Source organism: Stigmatopora nigra, chromosome 5 (genome assembly GCF_051989575.1).
Source record: "Stigmatopora nigra isolate UIUO_SnigA chromosome 5, RoL_Snig_1.1, whole genome shotgun sequence".
In the NCBI taxonomy this organism is placed as follows: domain Eukaryota; kingdom Metazoa; phylum Chordata; class Actinopteri; order Syngnathiformes; family Syngnathidae; genus Stigmatopora; species Stigmatopora nigra.
In genome coordinates, this window is record NC_135512.1 from 4,186,778 (window position 1) to 4,206,328 (window position 19,551).

At 37.7% G+C, this 19,551-nt stretch overlaps 1 protein-coding gene across 3 annotated transcripts in view; it reads right to left on the minus strand.

The window, feature by feature from the left end:
• Positions 1-19,551, minus strand: part of LOC144196314 (uncharacterized) — a 77,433-nt gene that overhangs the window by 4,697 nt on the left and 53,185 nt on the right. For all 3 annotated transcript variants that reach the window (XM_077716335.1, XM_077716334.1, XM_077716333.1), the window contains one exon: positions 1,472-1,554. The gene's annotated coding sequence lies outside the window, so the exon portion shown is untranslated. The remainder of the gene's footprint in view (positions 1-1,471; positions 1,555-19,551) is intronic.

The following is a 19,551-nucleotide window of genomic DNA, read 5'->3' on the forward strand; positions in this document are numbered from 1 at the left end:
GGATATCGCAGGCTGTTTTGTAAAAGAAGAAAAAATGGTTTTACTGGATGAAGTGCATACAAAATATTCCAAATAGCTGCCATGTCTTATTGCGGAAAGAATGAGGGCAGCTGCCCTTCTCTGGTTCTCTTTTTCCACTCTGTATTTTGTTCCTTGGTGCCAGGCACTACCTCCATCATCATCATCATCATCTACGCAGCGTGTGTGTGTGTGTTCACAGCCGTTTGGCTTGCTTCATTAGTTTGGTGGTTTGAGCACTTTGCAACACTTTGACCGTCTGTGTGCCATGTAAACACAATGCTGTAATTTAAAAAGACATCATTGGGTTTGGACTATAAAATGAGTGCACTGTGGGAAGAGTGTGAAAACAGTAGTTCACCTCATTTGAGTGTGTTGGTAAAGGGGGAAAAATATGTTCTCTATCTTGTAAGTGCCTATTTTTTTTCAGTTCCAAAATATTTATCAGCAGATAATTTTAAGTCTCACTGTCATCAAATTTTATACAAAACAAACAATTGGATGTTCCTGGAGCAATTTAAAATACTCCATAATTTTTTGCCACAATGGTGCCAGTCAAATGTACTTAGATATTAAACAGTACTTAGATATTAAACTCTCTCTTAGATATTAAACTCTCTCTCTCAGTATTAAACTCTCTCTCTTAGATATTAAACTCTCTCTTAGATATTAAACTCTCTCTTAGATATTAAACTCTCTCTTAGATATTAAACTATCTCAGATATTAAACTCTCTCTCTCTTAGATATTAAACTCTCCTAGATATTAAACTCTCTCTCTTAGATATTAAACTTTCTCTCTCTCTCCTAGATATCAAACTCTCTCTCTTAGATATTAAACTCTCTCTTAGAAATTAAACTTTCTCTCTTTTAGATATTAAACTCTCTCTTAGATATAAAACTCTCTCTTAGATATAAAACTCTCTCTTAGATATTAAACTCTTTCTCTTTGATATTAAACTCTCTCTCTTAGATATTAAAATCTCTCTCTCTTAGTTATCAAACTCTCTCTCTTAGATATTAAACTCTCTCCTAGATATTAAACTCTCTCATGAATATAATTTTGAGAGCTGGTTTCAACAATGAACTCTCTGTCACCATTTGACCGGCGACCAAACGTCCGAGCACCCGATAAATGACACTGCAGGATACGAGTGACCCAACCTCTTAGGTATTTTTAACACAATCATGATCGTGCTTGATTTTTGATCCCAATGCCAATTACATCTAATCAACCAAAACCTGCAATTTGCTCAACCATTCAAATTCTAAAGCGATGATTCATCTAATGACTTTAATTAACCACAGCTCATACAGGTAATGCACTTTACTCCTTTAGTACGTGTGAATTACCGGGTGCAACTTGACCGACCTTAAGGATCATCAAAGGTTGGCTTGGAAAAAACAGTTTTTGCAACTGAACCGCACACATGCTGTAATAAGCTCTGTACTCACCACAATGATTCACGGCAAAAAGTCTCATGGCCTCCCTTGACATTTTTTCAAGGTTGCACAGTAGTCTTGGAATTACAGGTGACCTGGAAAATCAACATAGGCAACAAATGTCATGTTAGAATCATAAATGAGCATGAAATGATTCATTTGTTATTCACAATGGTCACAGTGATCAGATTTCCTGTCTCACTAATGTGACATTATAGCGCTGTTAAAAAAAAACCTTTTGGCGGAAAGGAATTAACTGTCATCGTAAGATATTACAGCCCCATTCGAGTGACCAGTGGAAAAAAACAATATTCATTGGGTTTTATTCAGAACAAAAAGGAGCTCTGTGATTGGTCGGCCACCAATTCAAAATGTCCTTTGCCTGTACTTAGCTAGAATTGGCTCCAGCACCCCCTGCTACCTTATGATTTGACTTTTTTTCTGCCTGGAAATAGTTTAAAAAAATTGTAAGGTTTTGAAGTAAAGTTTGTAAAAAGCACTTTTGTCTAATATGACGATTTTGTTATATGCAGTTGTGTATGAAGACAATAAAGGCTTTTTATTTTATTTTTTGACATGCTGTATGTTTGATTATCACTGTAATTTAAACAATTTGATAGAATTCAGTGTTGTTAGCATGTGGAATCAACAGTAAACAGATGTAAGTACTGATGTACAGAATTTTGATGTCGCAAATACCTTCGGATAAAAACACAAGTCTCCCCTATGTTGTCGGGAACAATCTGTGAATCAGCACTCATCTGTTTTCTCACTTGAAAAACTCTTATTGATGGCAACTGCAGAGTGTCTGAGATTTTCTCTGTCTTTATTTGAGTCATTTTAGACACACTCACTATTGTATTGGTCCCATCTTACAAAAATATGTTTTTCCCACATGCCAAATACCACAAATACCAGTTGTGCTTTTTCAAACTGCTGTGAACGATCAATAGAGTTAACAACAGGGAAGATAAAATCCCAATTTAAAAAAAAAAAAGAGGGGGAAAGGCATATGTCGATAACTGTAAGTGTCCAAAAGGTTCTTGACTGTGTCATCTGGCCATAGCGGCAAAACAGACTGTTAAATCAGATAGTGTTAAATGTGTGGGTGTCAAAGCAGACACTATAAATCAACAGTGACTTTACAGACAGGCAAATGCTGCACTGTCGTTTTTTTTTTTAAATACTGTGGTTCACATAAATTACAAAAACGAACAATACAAGTAAGAGTTCACGTTTGCGTTTACAGAGTGAATAATAGTCAGTTTGGATTACTAACACTGCAGAAGTTGAACGTTCTCTGTTAAATGACACTAGTTGACTTACAACAGTTAGAATTTTAAAACAACTATCTTCACACACATGAAGAAAGAAAGTTATGGAAGAATAAGTCCATGGGAGTTAGGTTAACATCACGAGTTGGGTTATTCTGATTGGGAACCCTAACCCTAACCCTAAACCTAACCCTAACCCTCTCTTCAAAGGATTCCTACATGTACTGGCATTGGCAGTTTCTAGGCAAAATCTTATGGCCACATAACATAAAAAGTGCTGTTTTTACCTATAGAATGGATCACCAAATCCAGTCCTTGAGGGCAGCTAAGCTATCCCCTTTGTTTTCCAATGTCTCCCATTTGAAACTCTCAAGAACTAAATTAACTAGTCAGAAAATTCACTAGAAGCCTAAATAACAATCCAGCATATTTTTTTCAGGTGTGTTGGGTTCGATCCTTGTACGGGCTAAGGCTTTTGAGCATGTCTACTTTGCATACAATCTCTCCTCAAGCTTAATAACGATCCAAGTAGGATCTCTGTCTTGGCTTTGTCCTTCTCCAAGCCAAATCGTAGTTATTCCACTTGCTTCATGTGGATTATTGGGAAGATCCTTTGCAATTAGATAAAAAAATCGTACATCTTTAATCAATTTTGAGGTTAAGCATTAGACAACTGCATCTTGAAGTAGACCACCATGTAAGTCTTGCCACTTCTATTCGGTATCGCGTTTCTCTCTTGAAATGTCTGCTGAAGAGCAAAACTTTTAGATGCTTGTGTCATGTTTCGCACTTTTTTTTTTAGTCAGGGAAAGAAAAACACTCTTTTAGCATGTTATTATGGCGGTTTCAACGTGATACATCCCTAAAAATGAATCCCGAGTCTTAAGCAATACAAAAACATATGTTTTTTGGATTGAGTGGAATAGAAAAACATGAGCAGAGCTAATTTTTGTAGTTCAAGGCTCAAATTATTTAGCTCTGTTACTTGAGGAAAGAATCCATTTTGTTAATATGATGCTTGCTGTCTGACAGAACATTCTCATTTAGCCGGCTGGGTCTGTATGATTTGAAATAAAACAGCAGTAGGTTTAAATAACGTGTCTATTTTCATTCAAGCAGATATTTTGGAACTTTTAGGCATTTTCTGATGAGCAACTGGATTCATAGATCTACTACTCATAAGAATATATCTAATGTTAAGGCCATACTTTAGAGATAAGATGACAATCCCCAACTCTGAGGCATCAACATAGACAAAATTAAAAAAAAATATCTAAAGGTTCAAAGTGGTTGGCTAAAAAGTTTCAAGAGACATTAAAAAGCTCCCTTGGCAACTATAATGTAAATAAAAAGTTGTAGCAATGCACTTAAATGCAAATAAAATCCATACTCTATAGGTTCTAAGTCTGGGGATCGATTTACCATGTCTAAGCTTGTTTTGAAAGGCATTGTATAGCTCCCTGGGCAACTATAATGTAAATTAAAAGTAGTAGCAATGCACTTAAATGCAAATAAAATCCATACTCTATAGGTTCTAAGTCTGGGGATCAACTTGCCATGTCTAAGCTTGTTTTGAGAGGCATTGTAAAGCTCCCTTGGCGACTATAGTGTAAATTAAAAGTAGTAGCAATGCACTTAAATGCAAATGAAATCCATACTCTATTGGTTCTAGGTCTGGGGATCGACTTGCCATGTGTAAGCTTTCATTTGATGAATGATGTACATGACAGTTATGCTATATATGAAGAAAAACACACTATTGGTTTCTTGCCAATGTATGCATTACAAAGTGTGTAGAAGGTCACTGGAAGAAAAATAAGCACAAATCCAATCCAAGTTTAAATTGGTCTATGCGTTCTATGGCCTTACTTGGAGCGGCCATGTTTTATTGCAATCACAGGTGCACCTGAGAATGTGTTCACTCTGCATACAAAATTTCTGCAGGCATTCAAGAGCCAGCGCTATTTGAGCAGACTGACTTTTCCAGATGGGGAAATCATGGCACTGCTAACCTTTTTATTAAAAAAAAATCGAAACTACAAAGGAATGATTTTGTATTAGCGCAGCATTTTCAAGCGACATGTTGTGGAAAATGGTCGTCAGCATCTAAACATGTTTTGTTTCAAACCTTCACTTCTTGGCAATGTAGACGATAAGGTTTGTATTTGACACGTGAGGCCAAAAGAAAGCGCAGATGTGCCCTCGCGCCTTCTCCAACAATTAAATTGTCAGCAGTGATCGCGTCAGTTCTTTGAGTCTGACCGCAAAAAAACCCTACGTTGGTCCAAGTTTTCTTGTCAACATTAGAATGGGGGATAAAGATACAAGTTTGTTACGGTCCGTGTCGCCCCGGTTGCATGTGGAAAATGTTTTATGGCTTTGAGAAGTGAATGGATGGGAATGCTATATTAAAAAAAAAGATATATTAATTCTAAATCATGCACATTTGGTGTCATGATAAAAGATGTTTAACCTTTTGACAAAAAAAGCTTCAGTAGACAAACTAGCCATAAACTTCGACTTACAATTTAATGACTTGTGATCACTTAGCACATGAATTTGACTAAATAATAATGACTTTAAATCAGGATTAATCGTTCCGAATACTCAATACATGAAATTTAGTTGCGTATATCAGAGATTAACTCATGAGTCCAAGTAGCCATTAACTTAATGTGTATTGGAAAACTGTATGGCTCATTAAATAAGATATGGATCTTTTTATCGCATTATAATAGTTTAGACATCATAAGTGAATGTGTTTTCCAGATTACAATCTGTTGTTGTTATGAATGTCAATAGGAAATACATAAATAAAACAAATAAAAGGACATTTTAATCAGGGATTGTGTGTTTTTAAGGGGAGAAATTGGCCAATTTATAATAATAATAATGTAAACATATAAAGTAGAAAAATGAAAGCACTGTGAAAACAAATTTTCTAAATAGGAATCTTTAAAAAGTCTTTTTAAACATGGTTGGGAATGAAATAAACAACATGAATTCTAACTAAAAACAGCACATGCCAACACCACATGAAGAAATAGTAATTGAGGTCAAGATGGCAGGGTCTGAAAATTGGGTTAGTTGTAATTTAGAGTCAAAATATTAGGTTAATGATGCTGTTTAGTCGTGGTCTGTATATGTTCACGTGTTCCCTAACTGCCCACTTGCTGACTTTAGTCTAGGAAATGTCCCTCCCGCCTCCTCCTCCTTCCACCCGAAGGCGATGACGTGTAGCTATCACAGACGCTGAGCTAAAGTCTCCGAATCCAGACGCGTCGTGTTCTTTTTACGCCAACAGGAAGTGCTTCTGTTTGGCAGCCAAGCTCGGGTAGGGGTGGCTTGGGGGCTCTGGTCACCCACTGAGCCTTCGTGCTAAGAGACCATTTACAAGGGCATGCTATCTGTGATTGCATGAGCAACATTAAGTTTGCTTGTTGAATGTTTGCAAGAAAGTATTTTGTTTTGAGTTCTTTGAACTAGCATTTCTATCCTGAAGTTTTGACTAAACAAACAACAATAATTAATCCCAATAAAATGAAAAAAAATCTCATCTCATCTTATTTTCTCAACCACTTCATCCTAATAGGGGGTCACACGGGGTGCTGGAGCCTATCCCAGTTGACAAGAGGCCGAATCTTTGAAATTACATTTCTATCCTGAAGTTTTACCTAAACAAACAACAATTAATTATCCCAATAAAATGAAAAAAAATTCATCTCATCTTATTTTCTGAACCGCTTCATCCTCAGTGGGGTCACAGGGGGTGCTGGAGCCTATCCTGGTTGACAAGAGGCCGAATCTTTGAAATTACATTTCTATCCTGAAGTTTTAACTAAACAAACAACAATTATTAATCCCAATAAAATGAAAAAAATCTAATCTCATCTTATTTTCTGAACCGCTTCATCCTCATTGGGGTCACAGGGGGTGCTGGAGCCTATCCCGTTTGACAAGAGGCTGAATCTTTGAAATTACATTTCTATCCTGAAGTTTTACCTAAACAAACAACAATTAATTATCCCAATAAAATGAAAAAATATCATCTCATCATATTTTCTGAACCACTTCATCCTCATTGGAGTCACACGGGGTGCTGGAGCCTATCCCAGTCGACAAGAGGCTGAATTGGGCACTCAATTACAGGACACGAGGACAAGAGGACACAAAGGACAACCAATCATACAAAAGAGGCAATTTGGAGTATCCAATCAGCCTACAATGCATGTTTTTGGAATGTTGGAGTCAACCAGAGTACCCAACGTCAACCCACACAGGCCTGGGGGTAACATGCAAACTCCACACAGGTGGACCTAACTGGATTTTGAACCAAGGACCCTAGAGCTGTGAGGGCGACACGCTAACCACTGGCGCCACCGGGCCACATTAACAGATCAGTCACTTATTCCCAAATAGTTACAACCCCATTCTGCCAGGCTTTATAGAACGTCCCCTCACCCTGTGATTCCCATTACTACCCTGCACTCCAGGAGCTCACCACCTTCAAACCCCCCGACTTCTACCCTCAACGTACTTTCCCCTTCTCCCAAAAAGACAAACCCTCCAGAAAATTGGTCACCCACTTCCAAGAAGATGCCCTACCATTTTATTCCACAACCAAGGTGACACTAATTTTATACACAATTAATAACTTTACCCTCCAACTTCATTTCATAGCCATTCAAATGCACAAATGTAAAATTTTCCTTCCTTGATGCCAAAAATTGGAAAGTCAAGCCATGACGGATTTTTTTCTCATTCACAATTACCCACTCATAAAATAAATTGGACTTATTTCCGTCTGGTACTCTCAACATTTCACTTTAATGTGTATTTTATAACACAATGGCCTATTTACTAAACCCCAAATGTTCTTACCCAAATGAAGCATCTTTATAAATGTGATTATATTTTATATAATGACAATAGGGTGCAAAAGGGTGTCAAAAAATGCCATTAAAGTTATGCCGATGATATTACAGTTCATTACACCCGTTTTCATTTAAGTTCCAAGTATTGCAGCTGCAGTCAAATGTGGTTTGGTAAAAAAAATAATAATAAAAGAAGGAAAATTAAATCCTTTAAATCATCTTTTTGAAACACAGCCTGTGTAATGACGGGTTGTTGCATTTTAGGAATGTCAAAATGAATAAATAGTAATTTATGGCTTCATTGGAACTATGAGGCGCACATTTGGGAATTAAATTTAACTTTTTTTTAATGGAAAAAACGCTTAAAAAAGGGAGTTTTAAGGCACATAATCAATCATTGGTCCATATATCCATATCATATTAGTTGGTCACTAAGAGTTCATCGCTTTAAGTCAAATTTTTAGCATATTTTTGACATTTTGCCTGCTGTTGGAAACGATACAGCACCAAATTAACCACAAAATAAAATGTAGACAGTCCTATATACTGAAAAAAAATGCATTCCTTATCCAGGCATCTAATCACAGCAAGTAGACTGTAAGTGTTATTAAAATATCCAATTTGAAAAGGCATTAAGACAAATAACCTAGACTTTTTTCCCTATAGATACTCTCTCAAATCCGAGGTAAAATAAACTAAAAATAGAAACACTGAAATTCTCAAAGTAGGCCGCAAAAAGTATAAAAAAAAAAAGCTTGAAAGAGTGTATTTTAGGTTGCCAGTTTGAAAAGATTCATCTAACAGACTCTCAGTTGTATCCAATTATTTACTTCATTCTGGAAAAGACTTAAAGTGACGGTACGTAAATGGCAAATGATGTTTTTTTGAAAGAATTTGACAGGATCCTAATTCTTGTTAGGTTACAAGCGTCTATGCCTAAACGTCGGCATATTTTAATTGCGGACTTTAAGTTCTTCTATATATGGAGTCGACTTGTAAATGTTTAGAGGACACACAGATGTTGTGTACATCAAAATTCTTTCTTTTGTATATGAAAGTAAGTACTTTCCCTGCTTGACATTAAAGTTGCCAGGATTTATTCTAAAGCGAACTGTCATTCAATTAATGCAATTATATTTACTCATTTGTATACGCAAATACTGGCAATAATGCAATCTATAACATTTGCATTCATAACAAATTTAAAAACCTCTCAAAATACAAATTTTAAAAAGCATTCATGCACAAGGGCCTCCCTATAAGATAGTATAGTTAGTATGATAGCAGAGCAAATAATAATGCATTGCCCTGATGGATGTAAAAACAAAGACAACACTACCACCTAGTGGCCAGATATAGTATCGGTGTCATCGTTAGAACGAGATTGAATGTAAATCGGTAGCTAGAGTGGTGGAGGTTTGCTGGAATCTGTTTCCCTATCAGCGAGACTTAACAAAATGGCTCATGGTTAAAAATAGAAGCCCTCGCGTGTGAACCGGCCTTCTTTTCTCCACACTTACACTACCCACGCACGCTCAGCACTTCCTGCAGACCCGCACTATGTTTTCCATTGAGGTTTACTGCTATAAAGCAAATGAGAAGTCGCACCACTAACTCATAAACGGACTATGACAACTCCCAAAAGTAATTTCATCCATGCTCATTTACTTCGAGCTTTCCTATCAGACATATGCATGAAGCAAAAACTATTATTTATAATCAGGTTTTCTAGAATTGCACTGAAGCAGATTGTGCCACAAGGGGGCAGTGTAAGCAAACCAACCCCTATCATGCAAGGTAGCCTTCTGTCCGGTTCATTGAGTGTGTATGCGCGTGCACGTGTGCATGTGTGTGCAAGACTGTGTGTGTCAGCATGTGTGCGTGTGTGTGCAAGTGTGTGTCTGCATGTGTGGGTGCAAGTGTGTGTCTGCCTGTACGTGTGTGTGTGTGTGTGTGTGTGTGTGTGTGTGTGTGTGTGTGTGCGCGTGCACGTGATGTGCTGATTGTTATTCTGCAGCCGCAGCTTTGCAGAGCCTTGCTGTTGTCATGCAAGCCATTGGTCAGAAATATGGACGTGTACAGAGACGGAGAGATAGTGCATAGATGTGTACTGTATGTACATACATGTGTATGTAGACAAGTCATACAATAATGCATTATAAAGGCATTTGTTTTTTTCCCTGATCAATACTCTAATTTAGGGCAGAATGGACTGTACACGTAATGTGGTGAACTTGTGCTTGAATAGGAATTGAAACCTTAAGATTATTTTGCCTTAAAAACCAAGCAAATACTTCAAAGATTAACATTTTCGGATGATTTACACAAAACTTTCAAACTCTAAATATATTTAATCTTCCTAAATGAACCAAACTTCAGACAGCAGTCAATAAAAATGATACCCAACTCAAAAGACAAGAATATGTCTGATATGGTATCATAAAATACACATATTGACCTACATATAGTTGATTTTTTTGACAGACTACTAGTTTACCTTAAACATATACAGAGTGGCAATGTAATGTGTATAGCGTATGTATGTACTCTGATATATGTTTTGTACAAAGCTACACCTTTAAGAGGAGCATATTGTTACTCTGGCTTTGTCCACAAGCTGTGTAATGGACAGATAGGGGTTGTGGGGGAGGTAAAAAGGTGTGTGTGTGTGTAAGTGTGTTTGTACAAGTCTCCTCTGGTGAATCTCCAGAGGCCAGTATGGATCGGAGAGAGGAGAGCAAGCGAGGGAGCTCCAACAGAATCCGAGACGTCCTCCGCATATTTTAAGGCCTCAGCACAAGGAGTCGCAGCACATTGATCCCATTGGGCGGCATTTCTCAGAGAATGTTATGTTGTGGGAGCTCCACCACACTAGAGGGCTACTAAGCCGCCAATTAAGGAGCCAATAATGTGTGTCATTATGTGAGGAGAGCAGCTGCCATAGCCTATCACCCTTCTTGCATGTCAAGCTTGCAGACTGGTCACCTTGTGAATTCTGATGCTGAGTTCCCATCATATATTTTTTAATTTGATTGCAAAACACGGTGCATCAAATGATGCAGTGCACTAGAAGATGTGTAGCAAATGACTTGTGCTCTTTTACTCATGCCGCTGGCAGGATGTGATTGAAGCTAATTGAGAAGACTTGAAAGGCGGACTGAGGAGAGTCAACAACTAACACATGAAATAGAGGCTCAGTGATTCATTCCCTTCTCCCACTCCTACATAGACGTGAAGTATAGCGATTCCTTTCCGTACGTCTATCCGAGCCAACGAAGCCACTTTCTCATTTGTCAGTCATGCCTGTCAAACCACCCACCCATCTGGAGTATCTGTCTGTCCAACACAACAAGCCCACAATCCCGTGCAACTTTCATTTTCTTCTGGCAAATCAACTATACCTACCAGATGTCTGGCCATGACCCAAACCACCTGTCCAACTCAAGTTTTTGAAACACACAATTATACCCTTAAATACTATTTTACAAATTGCACAATCTCACATCTCATTTTTCTCTTTTCCACAGTAACTTGCGGTGCTCGGATGTTTGGTCACTGGCCTTTTGGTCGCCGGTCTTTTGGTTATAATTATATTCATAAGAGAGAGTTTAATATCTAATAGAGAGAGAGTTTAATATCTAAGAGAGAGTTTAATATCTAAGAGAGAGTTTAATATCTAAGAGAGAGTTTAACATCTAATAGAGAGAGAGAGTTTAATATCTAAGAGAGAGAGTTTAATATCTAAGAGAGAGTTTAACATCTAATAGAGAGAGAGAGTTTAATATCTAAGTACTGTAAGAGAGATTTTAACATCTAATAGAGAGAGAGAGTTTAATATCTAAGTACTGTTTAATATCTAAGTACTGTTTAATATCTAAGTACTGTTTAATATCTAAATACTGTTTAATATCCAAGTACTGTTTAATATCTAAGTACTGTTTAATATCTAAGTACTGTTTAATATCAAAGTACTGTTTAATATCCAAGTACTGTTTAATATCCAAGTACTGTTTAATATCCAAGTACTGTTTAATATCTAAGTACTGTTTAATATCTAAGTACATGTGCCCAGCGACCAAAAGGGACCAAAAGACCGGCGACCAAAAGACCGACGACCAAAAGACCGACGACCAAAAGACCGACGACCAAAAGACCGACGACCAAAATACCGGCGACCAAAATACCGGCGACTACAAGATCGGCGACCAAAAGACCGGCGACCAAACGTCCGGTCACGCAACTTGCAAACATTGTCTGTCATTGCCGATGATAAACATCCCTCTGAACTGGGAGGGCTGGCAGTGATCATTGACTGTCATCCCTCTCAGTTCAAATAAATGGCTTTCAATGGGAGCCAAAGCGTTAATGATTGGTCAGGTGAGCAAGTATGTGTTACTCACCCCATTTCCCAAATGCCAAATGTGGATGAGAGGATACATTGCTTGTGACATTTAAAAGGAGTCATTATAGCGTGTCTCTTGTCAGCATCCGTTACATCCTATAATGAGAAGGTGCACACTCAGGATATCAGAAATAGAACATTTAGGCAAGACCTCTCATCTGGTATCGTGAATGACTGTGATTCATTGTGTGTTTGCAGAAGATCTGAATTGAGGGGACAACAGGAAAAAGGGAACATGGATCATGGGCATCCATAGTGTGTGTGTATGTGGGCTGTGTCACATGTACGAGTGCTACATTGGACAAAGAGAGGAAGCAATGGAGTACTGACTCATGACAAAGTGCCATATTTGTCACCTCACTTTTGGAAATAGACATAGCAGGCTGGTACTCGAATAAGGACGGAAAAAATATCACATGAATTGTCACAGCCAACTACAAGGGTACATGACAGTGTGTCACTGAACGTGTGTCGATTTGTCTTTGTTCAAGATCCGGATGTGTTTTTTTTTTTCTTATCACTCAATGAAACTTGTATGATTTGCACTTCTTTGTAAGATATTACCATTGGAACAGGATCACTCTAGAGTGTGTGGGTGTGTGGGTATATTGTTCCTAATGGTGCAAAGGAGGTAGTGTTGATTGAGTCTGTTCTCATCTGAATTCATGTAAGATTTTCTATGAAAGTGTAGAAAACAAATATATTCCAAATTGCTTTGGTTTACTTTGTTTTCAGATTGAATTTTAACTCAACAAGAGTTTGTAGAGGTGCTGGGGCCTATTCCAACCAAATATGGGCAGTGGACAGGGGGAACCCTGGATTGGTTGCCAGCCAATCACAAGGCAGAAAGAGTCGAAGAACTAGTCACGCTCAGATTCATACCTAGAGGCGATTTAGAGGGTTCAACTAGCCGTTTTTGGGGTGGGGAGGAAACCAAAGTAGCCAAAGAAAACCCACATAGGCACAATCAGAGAGAATATCCAAACTTTACACTGGGAATTGAACTCTCGATCTCATAATTGTGAGGCGGACGTGCCAACCACTCACTCACTATACATAGGTGTTTTTAAAACTTAAAAATTATGATCCTTCTTTAATTAACTATAGGTTGTATGCCCCAATGCTAACATATATAAATACTTATATACAGTATTGTAATTACAAAACATGTGGCAACAAATTGTGTTGACATACGAGTGTCACAAAAACAGTGTAACTTTCTTATAGCCCCTTTTTTTTGCCATTTTTTTTATCTCTATTATTTGGAAGACCATGTGATACCCAATAAGCCCTATTATGCAAAACTTGAATACTATATGCCTTTTAGAATCACATGCTAATGATGAGTCCAATCGTGGAATTCATCCCAACCAGTATAGATTAAATCAGACCCTTAATTCTAACATTACGCTTCCGTTCCAGACACACTTCACTGCGTTTTTTTTTCTAAGAAAAGTAATTCTCCATTTAAACAGATTGTCCTAAAATTCCAAGCAAGGGTACAACATCTCCCACTGACCACGTGGGTGTGTGGTGGGTAGATTGGAGCTGTGTTTGTAGCCAAAGGGCAGAGAAAAATAGAGACAGGAAAGGGAAATACAGTTTACTGGTGCCCACCACTTCCTGCATGGCTTCCAAACTCGCAAACACAACAAGTAAAGTTGAAAAAAAAACAAAACGTGTACGCCTTATAAAACAAGAAAATAAGAAAGCCTGTGCAAACAAAAGGAATCAAACAGCTCTAATAATAAATGACTTGCTTGCTATTTAATGCCTTTTGAGTGTCACTTATTAATCAAATTAAACAAACCATTGGTATTCTTTACCACAAGAAGGTCAAAAAAATTGTTAACAGGTTAAACATAGTGAATTAATGACTTCTCGTTTCTTGGTTCATCTTGTGAAGAACCCAATAATGGTTTAAAGTAGGGCTCGGGAACTTTTTTGACAGAGAGAACCATAAACAATTCACATTTAATAATGTTATTTCTTGAGAGTCATTCTCAGAGTTGAAAAGTAAAAAAATGTGATTTTTTTGGTCATTTTACCACTTTCAAAGTACAAAAAGTCTCTGAATTATTTTGATAACATTGTTATACTGTTGCTAATCAATCAGTATCAATGAGATTATAAATGCGGAAGAGTTTTGAAAAACAAAATTATGCTTAAAGTGGTGCTAGAAGTAAGTCAACGCCAGTGTCGCTACCATTGGCTCATTTTCTCACCAGTGATTTGCATATTTTACCTCTCAGGTTAATGGAGAGCCATATGCACCCATGGAAAGAGCCATATATGGCTCCACAGCCATAGGTTCCCTACCCTTGGTCTAAAGATTACAACTAGCTGCACTTTTTTGAGAACCTGCACTTGATTTTTTAAAAATAAAACCCTGACAAATAGATTTTTAGACATACAATAGCAACTTAAGAAGTACAAATTGCATTTTTGTGTGTATTTCCAAGTAGTAAATTCCATATTAATAGCAATCTACCCTTTGAAGAGAACGAGAATCAATGCACAAACAGAAGAAAACCAGTAGAGGTCCTTCTCTCATCAAATGTAACCTCCTTATGAAGAAGCCTTCATTGAGGTAGTATTTGAGCTGAGGGAAACTATGCTTAACAAAACAATACTAGTACATAGTACTAAAAAGGGGGGAGCAGTGTTTCAGCTGTATTTAAAATGTTGGTCACATTTGAATGCAATGTCGCAACTATGCAGGGAGAGACTGACTCATAAGAGAGGCTCCCTTGATTTTCACACAAGCTCTTGTTCTTGGAAGAGGTAACCCCCCCCCCCCTTCCCCCCTGAACCCCCTCCCTGCCCTTCAGGGTTTCCCACATCCTCATTGAACTTTCCACCCACTCACAGAGGAATGCACAAAGAGGGAAGAGTGTGGGAGGAGCATTGGGGTCTACGAGAGGCAGTGATGGGGGCACTAATGGAGAGAGTAGAGGGGATGTCAAACATTGGGGTGTTTGGCGTTATTTTTTCTTTGCTTTTTTGGGAGTTTAATGCTTTTAGAGTACATATCACTCTCGTCAAGGGGGGAAACCTTAGTGCTAAGAAATCATTACTTTGTAGGGAACCCCCAAAATAGTATAGTGTATTGAGACATTAACAATATATTGTCAAGCTATTTTTAACATGATATTAGTCTATATAGTCTGTAAAAGCAATATGGGGTAAAGAAATTATGAAAATTGAGAATGTGACATAATATTTGATGATTTTAACATTAAATGTTACTGATTACACGTGATTAAAAATTAGAAAAATGTATTTTTTTGCCTACTGGTGGTTTCTAATACTACATTCAGGTAAAATCCGAAAAGAATGCGAAAAACTGTCGTTTAAACTTGAAAAAAAAATCATTTTTCCATTGAAACGCTACTTATACACATCATTCTTTACACTTTCTAACACCAGTTGTAAACACCATCATGTTAAGTGGCATATTTAATGCCAACCTTGATCATATTCATGAAAATTCAATGTAAATATCTTCCTTTTCACATTCAATATGTACTCTAGACACAATGTAATATGCGACAAAAAGAAATAGACAAGGACATCTGGCCTCCCATAACATGTCACGGCAATGCTGACACCGGCTGTTTTTTATGGTACTAAATACTGATGACAAACGTGTTTTGTGCGCATTTATCAAATGACGAAAGCGTGGTGGTCTCTGACGCGTTATGCTATGGTTCTACTGCCATGGCTAGGGCCTCGTGTGTCAACAAATGAACACCTGTTTGTGTCATGTGACATTACAAAAACCCAAAAATGTCTGAATGCAAAATTTCATAGTGAACATCAACACTAAAAGGTGAGGGTTAGGGTTTGGGTGTGTTTAAATACAAAATGGTTAGGGTTAGGGCAGGGGTGTCCAAACTTTTTGCAAAGAGGGCCAGATTTGGTAAGGTGAAAATGTGTGCGGGCCGACTATTTAGCCTGACATTCTTTGAACCATTAACATTAAATACAAATTAACTTTTGGGATTTTTTTTAATTACAAATGGCATACTTTTACATTTTTTTTTACATTTAGGTTTTTACCGAAATCACAAACCACAAAAAAATCAGAAAACTATCAAGGATATCTAAGTTCATGTAAAACATCACATATTATTCACTATTATATGCTCACTGTAGGAACAGTGCTGAAAACAAAACAATGATCACTGCATATTCAAACTGTGATTTTGACCATCACAAAAAAAATAATGAACTCATGTATTTTATACTGTGGTCAACAGTGCTGGCGGGCCGTGTATTATTGATTTCATGATAGAGGCCACGGGCCGGTAAAAATTTGTCCACGGGCCTTAACTGGCCCGCGGGCCGGACTTTGGACATGCCTGGGTTAGGGTGTGTTTTAATACAAAATGGTTAGGGTTAGGGTGTGTTTAAATACAAAATGGTTAGGGTTTGGGTTAGGGTGTGTTTAAATACAAAATGGTTAGGGTTAGGGTGTGTTTATATACAAAATGGTTAGGGTTAGGGTGTGTTTAAATACAAAATGGTTAGGGTTAGGGTGTGTTTAAATACAAAATGGTTAGGGTTTGGGTTAGGGTTCGGGTTAGGGGGTTAGGGTTTCCAATTGTGAGCGGAAATCCCCCAACCAAGTTCCACTTTTATCGTAAGAAGCTTTTTCAACATCTCGGCCTTTGTGTACACGCATGATTTCATCCCTGTCAGTCAATTTGGGTACACACAAACACACACACACACATACACACACGTAACACCTGTCTTTTCATTTACAGACATTTTTAGTCGGAAACTTGTTTGTGCGCACATAATGTGATTTTACCACCATATACATTCACATGTGAATCATTTCTGTCTGACAAAAATTACATAAAACCCCCATAAGTAAGGCCATTTTAAAAAAAAACAAGCCTTTGTATTGGTTCAAGTGGAAGAGAAGGGCCGGAGGAGTTCTGCTTACCTGTGGGGCTATTAGGACATTTGTCATAGAGCTGTGGAGTAAATAGTGAGCTGCCATCTGGGCCCATTGATTTCCACGTAAAAAGGCAAATACACTATTTCTGTTTGCCTTCCCGCTCAGTCGGCCCACTCAGCAGGGAGTTTACCTTTGGACATTGGGTTGCTGTGATAACCTCTAACACAAATGAACCTCTAGATTTTCTTTCTTTTCTGGCCTGTGGACTTGGCTGACCTTACACAGAGAGGGCCAGGAAATAAAGTTGGAGGAACTCTTGTGATTTTTATTTCAAGCACCATAGTAATAAAATTTATTTTTACTTATCTAAAGTAATAATGACTACTATTCTCTAAATAAACGTCAACTAAGGAGAAGTTTAGGATTGTTTAAACATTATTTAAGATCTTCTACATAAAGAAAACAGTTCTGGAGTCAATTTGTTGTATAATCTATACATTATGATGATATTGTACTTTAGAATGTAAAGCATGCTTCTTTTCCAGCAAGCCATTATGCTTAAAATATCCAGAAACTGACATTTTATTTCCAAAAACGTCTAATTACTCACATGTGGAAAATATACAAATATTTTTAGTAAGAGGAGATTCCTGCCTGTGAATGAAATCTGGCATGAAACCAGAATTTCTTATACTGCAGACATGGAGAGATATTTTTAAATACCACAATGGCATTTCCTTACAATTTTTGGAAGTTGTTCTACATCTTCCTATTTATCGTATATACGAATAAGCCTAGAAGTGGGTGGGCCTAGAAAGTCAGCATTCTGGTTGCAACGAACAGAAGGTCGAGCAAGCGCTGAGCGTGCATGGGTGGAGGTGTGGGTGGTTGTTTTGCGGCGACGATATTGCCGTGGGCGTCATGGGGCGGGGAGCAAAGTGCAGTTCCTGATTCCTCAACCTTGAGCTCACCATTCTTCTATCCTACCCCTCCACCCCCTTCTTTTTTAATGCTTATGAAATACACATCTCAAAAAAACAGCCTTAACCATCCTTTCCCCTTTCCTCTATCCACTACATTAATTCCTTTCTGGGAAGCGTCATTGGCATTGGGAAAAGGCGGAAGCTTTGTTATGGATCTTTCCTGGAAGTGAGGTTGTCTTTTTGCAAGAAAATGATTCACCACACTTGCCGTTACGCTATGTAATTTAGCCGCCGATCCATCTGAGAGTTGGCGTGACAAGTGAGCGGATGGCGGGATCAATCATCCTCTAGTGCCCCTCCTTTCTGTGTGTGTGAGCTACATTAAGTCATGGGTATTACCATGGAACAATAGCAGATTACTGTTATCAAGCCAACTATTACTGTCATCCCATTGAAAAGGAAATATGAAAGGCCCGTCAACAATGGACAATTATCAAAAGGCACACAATGATAAAAACATTAAGCTAATAAGAAAGGCCTGTCATAGACAAACATACGCAAAGATGACGTTACTGACAATGACATCAATTTGCTGACTAGTCATTTACTGCTGGCCTTGATGATTTAAATTACCGTATTTTCACGATTATAAGGCGCACCCTCAATGAATGACTTTTTTTCATATATAAGGCGCACTGTATTATAAGGCGCACCACATTATAAGGCGCACCCTCATTGAATGACATTTTTTCCATATATAAGGCGCACTGGATTATAAGGCGCACTGTCTATTTTAGAGAAAATTTAAGACTTTTAAGTGCGCCTTATAGTCGTGAAAATACGGTACTACAGAAATTGTATAATATACTCAAGTACTGTACTACCAAAAGGGTCCGTCTTCTATACAGTGCATCCTCGTAAGGGTTGCTGAAGGCTATCTGGGAATAAGGTTGGACCCTAAAGCAAAAAAACCGACCAGAAATGTGTAATATATTATTCATTGAACCCATAAACATAGTCGAACATGAAAAGTAACAAAAAGTCTTTGACAGAAGGTCAATTGGAATCTAAAAGGATAAAAAATAAAGGGTACCGTATCTTCACGACTATAAGGCGCACTTAAACGTTTTAAATTTTCTCCAAAATAGACGGTGCCTTATAATCCAGTGTGTTTTATATATGGAAACAAATTAAAATAGGTCATTCATAGAAGGGTGCGCCTTATAATTCAGTGCGCCTTATAGTCGTGAAAATACGGTACTAACTTAGGCGGAATAATCTAACTAAAAGTACAAGTAAAAACAAAAGCAAACTACTTAATAGCTCTATGCAAGGCAGAGGATAAAAAGTGAGAAGAGGAACAAGCAAATCAAAATGAGATAAAATGTCCATCAAGTCTAAAGCAGCATTTCGCAAAAAAAAGGCACAAAAGTAGAAATTGACCAAGGCTATATCTCTCCACTCTTCTTTTAGCTTAACTGCATTCAAGGCGTCATGCTATGACTCAGTCAAATAGAATCAATGATGACTCAGGTGTACTATTCAGCATGTACATTTAAAGATTAAAATCAACTAATCACGGATCATGTATTCCTGGCATCTCATCTTCAAATCGCAGTACTTTCCTGCCAACTGTAATAAGACCATAAATCTCTGTGAAGCAACTACAACTCTGCCACCTTTTTCCATTTCTTTACGCATTCAGGA